General features: G+C 52.3%; 3 long non-coding RNA genes across 3 annotated transcripts; 1 reads left to right on the forward strand and 2 right to left on the reverse strand.

The window, feature by feature from the left end:
• Nucleotides 1-402: 402 nt before the first annotated feature.
• Gm32685 lies at nucleotides 403-3,254 on the forward strand. Its single transcript, XR_375285.3, has 3 exons — nucleotides 403-767; nucleotides 1,029-1,274; nucleotides 2,585-3,254. It is a non-coding gene; the product is annotated as a predicted gene, 32685 (long non-coding RNA).
• A 253-nt stretch (nucleotides 3,255-3,507) lies between these two features.
• Nucleotides 3,508-4,252, reverse strand: Gm32747. Its single transcript, XR_375286.2, has 2 exons — nucleotides 4,064-4,252; nucleotides 3,508-3,721 (listed from the first exon to the last, which is right to left on the reverse strand). It is a non-coding gene; the product is annotated as a predicted gene, 32747 (long non-coding RNA).
• A 7,234-nt stretch (nucleotides 4,253-11,486) lies between these two features.
• Gm32800 lies at nucleotides 11,487-12,132 on the reverse strand. The gene is made up of 2 exons (XR_375287.2): nucleotides 12,001-12,132; nucleotides 11,487-11,708 (listed from the first exon to the last, which is right to left on the reverse strand). It is a non-coding gene; the product is annotated as a predicted gene, 32800 (long non-coding RNA).
• Between the last annotated feature and the right edge of the window lie 564 nt (nucleotides 12,133-12,696).

The raw sequence follows: 12,696 nt of genomic DNA on the forward strand, positions 1-12,696 counted from the left end.
AAAAAGTAATAGAAGTTGGTACCATGTGTGGTGACAGGCCTGATCATGTTTTGGGGAGGGATGTGGAAGACTTTGGGACTTTGAACTTGGAAACTGGTTGAACACTGTAAGCAAAGCTTCATGGGTCACACCAGTGGGGGCTTGAAAGTCAATAGTGCCGAGAACAGTGTAGATCGTGGAGACCATTCACATATTTATGTGACTGCCTCCTTGCCCTAAGAATCTGCCTAAGGCTAAACCAGACTAGGACATTACTACCACAGCAGCAGCGGTGCCACCACAATTGTCTTAGGTGGTTCATCGCTGTGAAGAGACACCGTAACTGTGGCAACTCTTTTTTTTTTTTTTTGGAGACAGGGTTTCTCATGAGTCTATGGGGTCCACTCCTATTCAAACCACCACAGCAATAGAAAAATTACTAAGACAGCGGTGCGCATGGTGTGCACATGCGCTTGTGTCCCTGGGATGAGGGGAGCTGCCTCTGATGACACCTGTGGGAAGACCCTGGCCTTGCAACATGCTGTGGGCTGGCAGAATGAACAGAGGTGGCTACTGACCCTTCTCAGTGTCCCCAACACTCTGAGGACAACAGCTGCAGCTCTCCATTCTGGGCCCATCACTCTCTGCGCATGCTGTCTGGAAGGCCAGCAAATGCTCTCTTTGGGCTCAGTGACTTCCAAACAGCTTAGAGACACCTAAGCAGGGGTGACAACAGGAGAGGACCCACTTCATGGTCACCTCCTTCTGTCAGGCCGCTCAGATTCCAGGTAATGCCTCAGTCACGATGGGCTTGGCCCACCTTAATGGGGGAATTTTTTGAAAAGCTTTGGCTTTTGAATAATCTTAATGCCCCTTACAAGTGAGGAGACAGAGGCCCCAAACAGGGGCTGAGAAGATGGTCCTAGCGTCAAGCAGCCCTGGGTTCCAATTCCCCTTCCCTGAACCCTCCAGAAATATAAACAAGCTTAAGAACTGTGAGTCAGGAACCCCTCACAGAGAACAAAAGCAGAGCCAATCCGACCCCTTAGGCAGGCCCTCAGACCGCAGTAAAGCAGCTTGCCTCTCTCAAGACACCTCCCCGTGGTCCCTCAAGCCCAAGCCTGGCTGTACTTCAGCTTCTGAAAGCCAGCTCACCACAGGACTCGACTGTTCTTGGAAACTGTCAAGTCCTGGAGAGATAAACACGACTCAAATGGCTTTGTCATGGAAGAAAAGCATCTCTCTCCAGAACCCTCAGGTGTCAACTGTGAGGGACACAGACACTGACTGCCCATGTGAGTGCTACTGTCCCCGGATCCAGGGACAGGCATGTGGGGCTGGCGGGGGTGGGGTGGGGTGGGGTGGGGATTGGATACCACAGCCACTCAGTCTGTTCCAGCTTTGGTTTGGCCATTCTGCTGTGTGGCTTCTGTCATCAGGGAGGCTCCAGGTTGCTCCGGAGCCATTCCCCAGCCTGTGGCCATCTACAGGGAGGAGGAAGGTGAGGGGCAGCCATGGGCCCTGGCAAACTTTTCTTCTCTTCACCAGGAGGCCCTCTCAGCCTCACCTGGACTGTGGCCACTCCCAGCTGTGTGCACCCATGCCACCACCCCCAAGCCTAAGAGGGATGAGGGGAGAGGTGCTGGTGGTCCTGGGCTTGCCACATTGGGCAGGGGGAATGTAGGAGGTGGGTGTGGAGCTAGGGTTGCTGGGATGGCAACTCAACGTAGCCATTGCTCACCACTTTATCTTTCCTTTCTGCCTCACCCCCTTCTCTCGTGGACTTCTGTCCTGATCCTTGTCTGTCCTGTCCTTGAGACAGGACAGGAGCCAATGTCCTTCAAACAGAAGAGGACCCCCACTTCTGGGATGAATCGGGCCGACTGAGGCAGGGCATGCCGTGTGACAGAGCTCTGCTCACTTGCTATGCCAGCCTTCCCACTCTGTGTGTCTGTCATCTCTGGCTGGAGGATGCTGCCTTAAGCCCCCCCTGAGCCCTCAGCTCTCCTGCAGATGAAGTCAATCTCAGTTTGGCAACCAGTACAGGCCTGAGGGGCTCCACCCCTTTACCCACTCTCCACTCTGAGGCCAGACGCTGCCTGGGTATGGTGGGCGTGGCTTTGCTCCCTGGTCCTTTCATCCTTCTCCGAGGACTTGTGCGCTATGGGCATATCTGTATCACACTGACTCTTGGTCACTGTGAGTCACTTGGCTGAGTGGCATTGCCTCCTTCTTCAGGGAGGGGGACCCCAGAGTCTGGGTACAGAGCAGTTGTTCCTGTCATGGCACCTTCTGTTCTTGGCTTTCCTCTACACACAAACACTGGGGTCCCTGGAGTTCTGCTCCCACCCCCACAAATTTTCCTCACCCTCTGGTTTCAGGCTACCTCAGCCATTCCCGAGTATCCATCAGTCACTTAGCCCTGCTAGCCCACAGACCTGTGTGCCCCACCCTAGCTGGTTGGCTGAGGTCAGCTGCCAATCAGGTGTACCTGGGATCCATCTGGACACCCCACAGAACCCCAGTTTTTTCTCCCACTCTGACCCTCAAACCCTCAGACCCAGTCCTCCCCCTGCGTCCCAGTGATGAGCATGCTTATCTACAGGGTTGCCCAGCCCAGACACAGGGTATCACCAAGTGCCCTGGTCCCTGGCCTCTACCATCCACCCATCATGGTGCTGTGATCATTGGGAAAGACCTTGGCCAAGCTCTTCCCGTTAGCTGGACCCAAGGATGGAGAATTACCATTTCCAGAGATGCCCCAGGGAGACCCCAAATCAAGACTCCACCACACCTTGCCACATCTCACAGAAACTATGGTGAGCGTCACTGAGCCGATCCACGTCCCCAGTTGTCCCCAGTCTGAAAGACTTCATGACTCTCATTGCCCTGGAGCCTAGTGGTGAACCCTGAGCTCTGACAGACAGCCTGGTGGAACTTCTATTCACCACATAACAAGACATAGTTGTGTTCATTCACACCGTGTGCCAGGTAGCACCCAGGTGCCGAGAGATCCCAGTTCCTGGGAACCGGGCTCAAAGGCAATACACAGGAATAAACTGGAAGTTTCTGGTTGAAGAAGTGCTTCAGAGAAGCGATGTGGGCCAGCGGCCTCTAGCAAAGGCCACCGTGTCATTTGAAGATCAGAGTTGGTCTCTGGTTAGAAGGGATTATGGGCTGGGGATGGGAGGGACAGCTCAGAGTATTCCCTGAGCAAGCCTGGGGAGCCAAGTTCGAATCCCAAGGACATCTATAGAGCCAGGCACAGTGTTGTGCCCCTGAAACCCCATTGCTCCTACAGAAAGATGAGAGACAGAGTCAGGAGGACCCCTGGGACCTCTCAGGCCAGCTATTCAGGAGAACACATCTGGGAACAATGCAAGACTCTGTCTCAAATCAGGCAGAAGGTGAGGACAGACACCTGGTGCTGTTCTCTGATCACACATATGCATATCCATACTAACACACACATGAGCAAGCACATCACATGAACACACACACAAAGATCAGGAGGAGGGCACAGAACACTTGGAATAAAGTCTGATGGGAGAAGGTGCAAAGGCCCGGAGGCAGGAAGGGCTTGGACGGAGGAGGGCATGATGGGAAGATGGCTTTGAGGTGGAGGGCCAACGTGCCCTGACAGGTTTCCACAGAATCCCTCTGGCTGCGGTGGATAACAGGCCGTGTGCAGCATGGGACAGAAGCAGGAAGTAGGGTTCGGCTTGCCTCAGACACTCCCGTCCTAGAGAGAACTCAAGGATGACTGGCAGTCTCAAAAAGCTCAGGAAAACCAAACAGGATTTTCAGGTTAAGCAGAGGAGGAGGGTGCCTCCCCTGGTCCCCGGTTCCCAGCCACTGCCTCCCCACGGCATCATGGATGCCGACAGTGATGCGTGCTGCCCCACCCTGTGCCCTGTGCCTGCTGTGCCCTGTGCCTGCTGTCTGGATATGTGCTCTTCACGGTGTGACACGCCAGCCACAGTGACTGAAGATGAAGATGTTTATGATTGTGGCTCCCCCCCCCGGCCCCCCTCCCGGAGCCTCCCCCAGAATGACTCTGGGGGAGTCCCTCTTACCCTTTTACCTCCGAAGAGCCAAACAGCTCCTGGTTCCTGCTGTGGCTTCTGCCTAGGCTCACTTATCTCATTCTCCAAAGGACAGCTTATTTATGCCTGTGGTTTGAGTCCCAAAACCTGTGACATCAGATAAGGGTTATATACATACCACCACCACCACCATCTCCACTACCACCAAGAGGGGAAACTGAGGCAGAGAAATCCCAGGCTGCTTTGCAGAGAAAAGCCTGAAGTTCTCCAAACCCTTCTCAGAGTCTCCTACCCCTCCTCCCCGATCCTGCTTGAGACAGGCGCCTGATAGCCCATGTGGCTATGTGGCTGAGGCTAACTCCTGATCCCTCTGCTTCCACTTCCAAATGCAGGTGTGAGTTTCCATGCCTGGTGAACACGGTACGGGGGGGGGGGGGGGTGGTGGAAGCCAGGGCTTTGAGGCAAGCTCTCTGCTAACTAACTAAGCCGCACACCAAGGCCTTCCAGCCCCCACCCCTTCCCTACCTGTCTTCTCTGTCACCCTGATGTCATCTGGACTAACCTTGTACATTTCATTTCCAGACTTATCACTTGTGGTCACCCTTGGGCTTAAAACCCATGGGGGTGGGAACTCAGTTCCCCAGGACAGCTCCAGTGGGCTTTGATGGATGGCGCTTTACCAAACAACTGTCCATTGCTTTGTAAAGTCTGCTTCGCTTTTTAGACAGCAGCCCCTTGGCTAGTCTGGAATGACTGAGCGATGAACAAGCTGCCTGGAGCCTCTGCAGGAAGACCAGCCTGGCTTATCTGGGCCGCGTGTGAAGGAAGTGGGTGCCCCGCTCCCCACAGTGTGGTCATGCCCGGAACCCTCTAGGCTTTTAACCTCGCCTGCTCTGTCTTCTGGCTGCCAAGACCTCCCTGTTTGGGACAGGTTATCTTCGAATAACAGGCTACCTCATGGGAAGGGACTCTGACCCCAGGGAGCCCTAAAGGAGCCTCTGGCCAAGCATAGCCCACTGGAGGTCTGGTGGTATCGAACTCCATGGTCCCACAGTTTAGGATTTTATGTCATTCTTAAAAATCTAGAGTCAACCATGGTGATACACACCTTTAGTCCCAGCACTTGGAGGCAGAGAATGATGGATCTCTGTGAGTTCAAGGGCCACCTGGTCCACATAGTGAGTTACAGGCCAGCTAGAGCTAGAGAGAGACTCTGTCTTTAAAACAAAACAAAACAAAACAAAACAAAAACAAAAAAACAACAACAACAAAAAAACAAGGGCTGCCAAGGTGGCTCAGTGGTTAAGAGCACTGACTGCTCTTCCAGAGGTCCTGAATTCAATTCCCAGCAACCACAGGGTGGCTCACAACCACCTGTAATGGGATCTGATGCCCTCTTCTGGTGTGTCTGAAGACAGCTACAGTGTATTCATATACATAAAATAAATAAATCTTTAAAAACAAAAACAAAACAAAACAAACAAACAAAAAAAACAAACTAGAGATTCTGGGATAATGTGGAAAAAAATCCAAAGTCTACAAAATAAGACTAAACTAAGATAAAATGGCAGGAAGGCTTATTTATGTCAGCCCGGCCCTGGGGCTGACAACTGGAACTGTGTGTATTCCAGTCAGCACGCACAGGATTATTTTGATGGGTTATAATCATTCATAAAGGAAAGTAAGATCAATAAGAAATCGGGGAGGGAAGGATGGAGATCCTGTTTAAACCGGCTGGGGAAGTGGACTATCTACGCACAGTGCTGGCATGACACTGTCAGCAAAGCGATAAAAGTAGGACCCACAAAAATCCCAGTGGGGCATGGGGAGGGGGCGGGGCGGGGCGGGGCGGGGCGGGGGAGGAGCCAGACACAGGGCGGTGGAGAGTTCCAAGTCAGCCTTAGTGGTATAACAAATTAGAGACCTGGGCTACATAAGCTCCTGTCTCAGTAAACAAAACACAACACAGAGATTTAACATGAAATACTTGTCAGCTCTGGCGTGGCCCCAAAATCCAGGCCACAAGAGTCTCTCCCTTCAGAGGCGGCAGTGGCTGAGGTTGGAGCCTTTCGAGGGCTTTATCATCTGTCTGTTTCCACGCTCCCTGTTACCTTCTGCTCCTCTAGGACTGGCGACTGGGACTGAGAACTTGTGAGGATAGCCTTGTCTGCCAGCCTTCTCCGAGGTGGGCAACCTTCCTGCTAGCTCACGCCGGGCTTCCCATGAGCTTCCTAGTAAGGAAACACTGCAGAGAGGGAGTGAGGAGAAGAGGTCTGACTTTGATCTGCTTGGTCACAGGACTGGGAAAGGGCACCCACTGGCCTCCTGTGGCTGCATCACCTGCCTGCCTGCAGGCCTGGGGGCTCTGATAAGAGCCTGTGAAATCCACCCTCCAGCCCGCTTCATCTCGCCCAGAATCCGGGACTCCTAAACTGGGTCTTTGGTTTCCTTTTTGTTGTTGCTGGGTTGTTTGTTTGTTGTTTTGTTTTGTTTTTGTTTCTGTTGTCAGCAAAGACCCAAGTCAGGGGGAGAACAAAAAAGATGCCCCACTCCCCGCAGGGAACCCACACAAAGAGGCCACACAGGGCTTGAAAGGGGCTCCAGAGCGCCCAGCCCAGCAGGAATCTCTGGCCTGGGGCTTCTGGGGAGAGGAGTAAATCTGAAACTGGCCCTGGGAGGAGGTTGTGGTGGAGACCATTTCTTCACTCAAAAGCACCATGGCTGTAGCTCCGGTCCTGCCTGCTACACCCTGTGACTTCTGACCACCCTCACTCTCCACATCTGTCCTGGTGTGTCCCCACAGGGTTGCTAAGGGTCAAATGGGGTCCTGCAGAGAGCCCTGGGGCAGCCTCAGGAGGGGAAGTTGGACATGCCTGAGCCTGGAGTCCAGAAAGTTGCAAGCAGATAGATCTGTTTGCTGTTGCTGAGGGCATCCAGGGTCCTGTAGTGTGTGAGGTCAGGAACCTGCCAGGTTCAGGACAGGAGGCAGTAAGTTCAGGGCAAAGTCACCAGGAGTAGAAAGCACACCGGACAGGTTCTTGCTGGGTTGGGAGTTGTTGTGGGGTAGGGGGGTAGGGGAGGGGGTGGGAGTGTGGGGGTGGGGGTTGACTGGGTGCCTCTGATCCCTTAGGGGACCATTGACAGGTAGAGATCTGGGCAGTGGTTTAGGGAGAAGTTTCTGGAAGCAGAGAGACTGTCCCCACTCCATTCTTTCTGAGCTATCTACACTGTGTCTCAGCCTCAGTTTCTCCCACCTATGAACCAGCCCATAATAGGAGCAGCTTGGCCAGGGAGTGTGGCTCATTTGATAGAGGACTTCCCTGAAGCTCTGGGCTCCATCCCCTGTTTCACATTAACAGATGCACTTGAGTGCACCTATAGTCCCAGCAGGAGGAGGTAGAAGCAGAGAGATCGGAAGGTCAAGGTTATCTTAGTTACAAAGTAAGTTTGAGGTCAGGCTAGACTGCTTGACACCCTGTCTCCAAAACAAACAACCCAGCCAGCCTGTCTCTAGGACCAGCCTTGTCCACTGGAGGTAGGGACTAGCTTTGCCTCACATATTCCAAGTCTCTCAGGCCGGACCCCTTCTCCTGTCCCCAAGAGCATAGTGACAGACTGTCACAGCCAGTGAGGGACAATATGAACTGGTGAGGGGTGGGCAGAGGAGAGGGAAACAGGCTGCCTGCGGCCTGAGGAGGAGCCATTGAAGTAGAGCTGAGGAGAGGTTGGCCGTGGGGGAAGCCCAGGACATTGCTGGGAGTCAAGGGACAATGGATGTAGCACATGTGGCCTTGGGGGAGAGAAGGGAACACCAGAGAACTTAGCTGGGCAGCCCACGTTCTGTCACTCAACCGTGTAAGCCCCGACCATCCTCACAACATGTCTGGGCCTCAGTTTGCCATTGAGAACAGGGGGACTGCTGGCAGCTGTCTTCTCTCAGGGTCCTGAGGACTCAGGGCACCTGGGACAACCCAGAGGGTCAAATGAGGAACATGCCCAATGGAGTTCCTTCCTCCCGCACACTCTCACACACTCTCATGCTTCTGGGCTCCAGGCAGTGTCTGCCATGCCCAGAGCGGGTTCTCAGGGCCCCTCAGTCCTTTGGTGCCTGAACCTCACCTGCTTAAATGTCAAATGCACAGTGGCATTTTTAGTCACTCTTGCCTTCATTGCCCGTGTCCCAAGAATACCTGTCATGTCCCTCGGGCCTTGACCCCTCTCATCCCCCCCCGCCCCCACCCCCTGCAAGGCTTTGGAATCCATCTGCAAACAGCAGGCTAGTGTCCCTGGCTTCTCCCACAGGCTCCCATTTTAGGGGTGGGCAGAGAGGAGCAGAAACCCAGAAAATCTCCAGCTGTCTCTTAAACGTGCACTCACTCACAGCCAACGACTTATGAATATTTATCCACTTTCTTGGGAGGTGAGACAAACAAGACTCAAGACTCCGGAAGGGGAAGTGACTGTCCCAAGTTATAAAGCTAGAGACTGCTAACTGGGCTTGTTTTTGTTTGTTCATTTGGGGTGTGTGTGTGTGTGTGTGTGTGTGTGTGTGAGAGAGAGGGGGGGGAGAGAGGGAAAGAGAGAGAGAGAGGGAGAGAGAGAGAGAATTTGATTGATTTTGCTTTCTGGTTGTTGTGTAATTTTGTTTTTGAGATGAGACAGGGGGATGTCTTACTATGCAACCCTGTTTGGGCTAGAATACTCTATATAGACCAAACTGGCCTCAAACTCACAGAGATCTGCCTGCCTCTCTCTCCCAACTACTGGGATTAAAGGCATGGTCCGCCATACTAGCCTAAACTGGGATTTGAACTCAAGAGCCAGGCTTTCTACCTCCCTGGAGACTTCTGGGTTCAGCCAGAGTCATGTGCCCAGCCAGCAGTGAGCTCAGAGGTCTGGCTGCTGGTGCCTGGGAGCCCAAGTCCTTCCCGCCAGGCTTGGGCAGTGTGAGCTCTGCCCTCTCTTCCAGAAGCCTGGACTGGGAAGGCCAAGTACACGGTCACTCTGGCCAGCGCTGGTGGGAACAGGACGTCCTGGTCCTCCTGCCTGGCGGGCCCCAGTGAGCTATTTTGGGCACGTTTATGGATAGGACATGATGCCCAGCTGGGCTCTCAAATCAAGAGGAGGGCCCAGAACTGGTCCAGCCTGCTGGTGTCTCCATGTCCTTCCTTCCGAGTGAACAGCCACTGTGAATGCCCTGTCTACAGCCCATACAGAGGCCATGAAGCCAAAGCTGGATGATACAGGATAGTTGGGGATCCCCCCGGTACATACAGATACTGGAGTTCACACAGACAATTGCACCCCAAAATTCAGGAGCTCCACTCACTAACTAACCAGCAGAACATAAGATAGAATAAGAATAGTTTTTGTTTGTTTTTTTTTTTGGTTTGTTTTGGTTTTGTTGTTGTTGTTGTTGTTGTTTTTCAAGACAGGGTTTCTCTGTATAGCCCTGGCTATCCTAGAACTCTCTCTGTAGACCAGGCTGGCCTCGAACTAAGAAATCCGCCTGTCTCTGCCTCCCACGTGCTGGGATTAAAGACGTGTACCACCACTGCCCGGCTAAGAATAGTTTTTAACTTGTGCAACTGTGTCTCTTCTTAGCAATTCACCATGGCAGGTTAGATCAACTCCCAGAGACTCAGTTTCCCTGCCTGTAAATGGGGTTGACAATAACCCTCCCTCACAGGAGGGAGTGAGGCTTGCATTGGCACAAAGAGCTCAGCCTGGCACACAGCAAGTATTCAAAACTTAAGACTTGCTTTGCAAACCCTGGTTGACAGCTAACATCTATTGAAAGCTTATCTTGGGTCAGGGCAGGCCAACACCGATGAGTTTTCATCGCTCTTCACAGCTAGCCACCCAGGGAACAGGGACACACATTCACAGGTGTCATTGCTATTCTTTTGCACAGTGAGAAAGTTAAGGCTTGGGTTGGGAGTGTAGCTCAATTGGCAGGGTGCTTACCTAACGTGCAGAAGCCCAGCGTTGTAGTCCTAACGCCATGTAAAACAGAGATGTTGGTAAATGTCTAATCCTAGCCCTGGGGAGGTTGGGGCAGCAGGATCATATGATTGACTACATAACGGCTTCAAGGCCAGCCTGGGCTATGTGAGACTCTGTCTCAGAACACAACACAAGACAAAAACAAAGAAACAAACAAAACAAACAAACAAAAAAGAAAAAATTAAGTCTTGAAGGGCCAGCAGGATGGCTAATAACAAGGGAGTTTGCTACCATACCTGATGATCTGAGTTCACTCCAGAACCTATATGGTGGAAGGAGGGACCTGGCTCCTGAAGTTGTCTTCTGGCGTTTATATATGAACTATGGTGCTTGTGCACGCATGTGCACGCACGCACGCACGCACGCGCACACACACACACACACACACACTTTTAAAAATAAGTCTTGGGGAGGAAGCAGCTTGCCCTCCATCAATCTTAGCAGGCTCAGAGCAAGGAACCTGCTTTGGGGCTCAGTCTCACAGGAAGACTTGGGGGGCATTGATTCCAGGGCCAGATCATGACGCTTTAAATCCATGAGAACTGCCCTGTGAGCACCAGAGTTCATGCTATGGTCACTCCTGGGTTCCAGGATGAGATCTTGGACCTACAGTCCTCAGGACAAACAAGTGTGGCAGGGTCCCTACCACAGAAAGTCTCTAAAATACTGTCAGGAACTGTGACACCATGACTAGGTGAATGGGGTGCTGGGTCCTGGAGGACTGGGAAAAACAGAGCTCTGGCACCCGCTCAGCCCATTCTACAGAACTCTTTAGTTACAGAAAGTAACCTTTTATGATCTGCCCCTGCCGGTTTCCTAGCCTTCTGTTTTCCTAAGCAAGGGATCTTCCTCATATAGTTCACCCCCTTGGGCTGCTCATGACAGGTATCAGTAGAGCAGCCTGTGCTTAGTAGGTTGGGGTTCCACATGAACCCCCAAAACATCCTCCTAAACGACCAGGCTTTCGCTTTTCCTGGGCCTGGGCCCTCACAGTCCCTTCTGTCCATGCTTCTCTCTGCACTCCAGGATCCCTTCTCACTGCAACCTCTCCTGGCAGCATTGCCCCATCAGTTGTCATGGCAACAGAGTCATGGCTTCTAGACCACTTTGTGCCCCCTCAGTCCACAGTTCACACCTGGCTAGCTGACACAGCCTCCACCCGTGTACCCCAGATCATCTCAAATTCCAAAGTCTTGCCCTACCCTCAATGTCCAGCCAGGCAGGTGCTCAGGACCCGGTGTGTGAAAAAACTAGGTATGCGTGTATGCACACATACGCCTGTACACACCACTAGCCACAAGTTCTCTACCTGTGGACTCAACTAACCTGGGATGGAACTACTCAAAAAAGGGTGTCTTGCACAGGGAATTCCAGCAACCTTCCTCCTTTGTTATCAGTAAATGACACAATGTAGCAGCGTTTACCATTGTAGCAGGAGTGGAAGTCTCTAGAATATTCAAAGGAAGAGCCAGAATCCTTTAATGACTTGGGCATCTGAGGACTTTGATGTCTACAGAGGCCCCGGAACCCGCATGAAGATTGAGGACAGTGCAGCTCAAACCCACTTTCTCACAGTCACCTCCACAGCCACTCTAGCCCAAACGCCAGCTTCCTTATCCAAGCAGGACTGCAGCAGTTGGCTTCTGGCCTGGCAGCCTGGCTTCCAGCTCTGCTCCACTGTAGGTACAGTGCATGAAAAGACAAGGCAAACTATGTTTGGCCCAAGTTCCACAAGAATCCCTCTCCTCTCCCTGGCCTGTAAGTCCTTTGTGGCCCAACTGACTCTTGCCCAACCCCCACCCCAACACCATTGCTACCCAACTGTCACTTGCTCTATCCCCTGCCACCCAAATCCTTCCAATTCTGGAGCCAATAGGCTCGCTTCTCGAGGTGGCTGTCCTTTGGCCTGAGCCTCCTCCTGCCACCGTTTGCCCAGTTCCCTTTCCCCTCTACTGGAGTCTCTGGTCACCTCCTATGAAGGCCTTCCAGGACCTTCCCATCTTCGGTGCTGCCCGAAGCCCCCATGGCTCTGTTCTCCACTGTAGTCAGTTTCTACTGGCAGGCAGAGTGCGAGTTTCTCTGCATACTGTTTTTGTCTGAGTTGCAGCTAAACACTTAACAACTCATCTAGGCAAAAGGGCATGCTGGGTTTTACATTTACTGATTTCTGTGATGGAAATAATCTGTTGTTTCCACCTGATAGAGCAAGACAGGAAGTGTGGATTACTCAAGGGTATAGGAAGGGTGAGACGAACAGCAGCGCAATCCACAAACATCAAGAGAAAGAAGACAGATTAGAAGGGGAAAGAAAGAAGAGACGCTACGCGTTTGTGACCCCAGGACTTAGGAGGCTGAAGCAGGAGGGTTGTGTGTTCAAAGCCAGCCCAAGCTAAATAACAAAATCACAACTTAAAAGAGCCAAAAGAAAAGAATGTGATAGGTCCATGGAATAGTGCCTATCTTTTTAACCGTGGTTTCTCTGATGTTAAGGGCAGAGAGTGTTATGTTTGCTAAGCGCTGTTTGTGACAATCAGCTCACAAACCCCACAGGTTAGAAGTAGGGGCTCAGCAGCTCCCCAGACCTCAGGAATGGACTACAGTCTCTATCTACTTTTTAAATCCATTTCCCAAAGTCCAGAACTGGGAAAGGCATACACAGAGTCTG

This window comes from Mus musculus, chromosome 2 (assembly GCF_000001635.26).
Source record: "Mus musculus strain C57BL/6J chromosome 2, GRCm38.p6 C57BL/6J".
Classification (NCBI taxonomy): domain Eukaryota; kingdom Metazoa; phylum Chordata; class Mammalia; order Rodentia; family Muridae; genus Mus; species Mus musculus.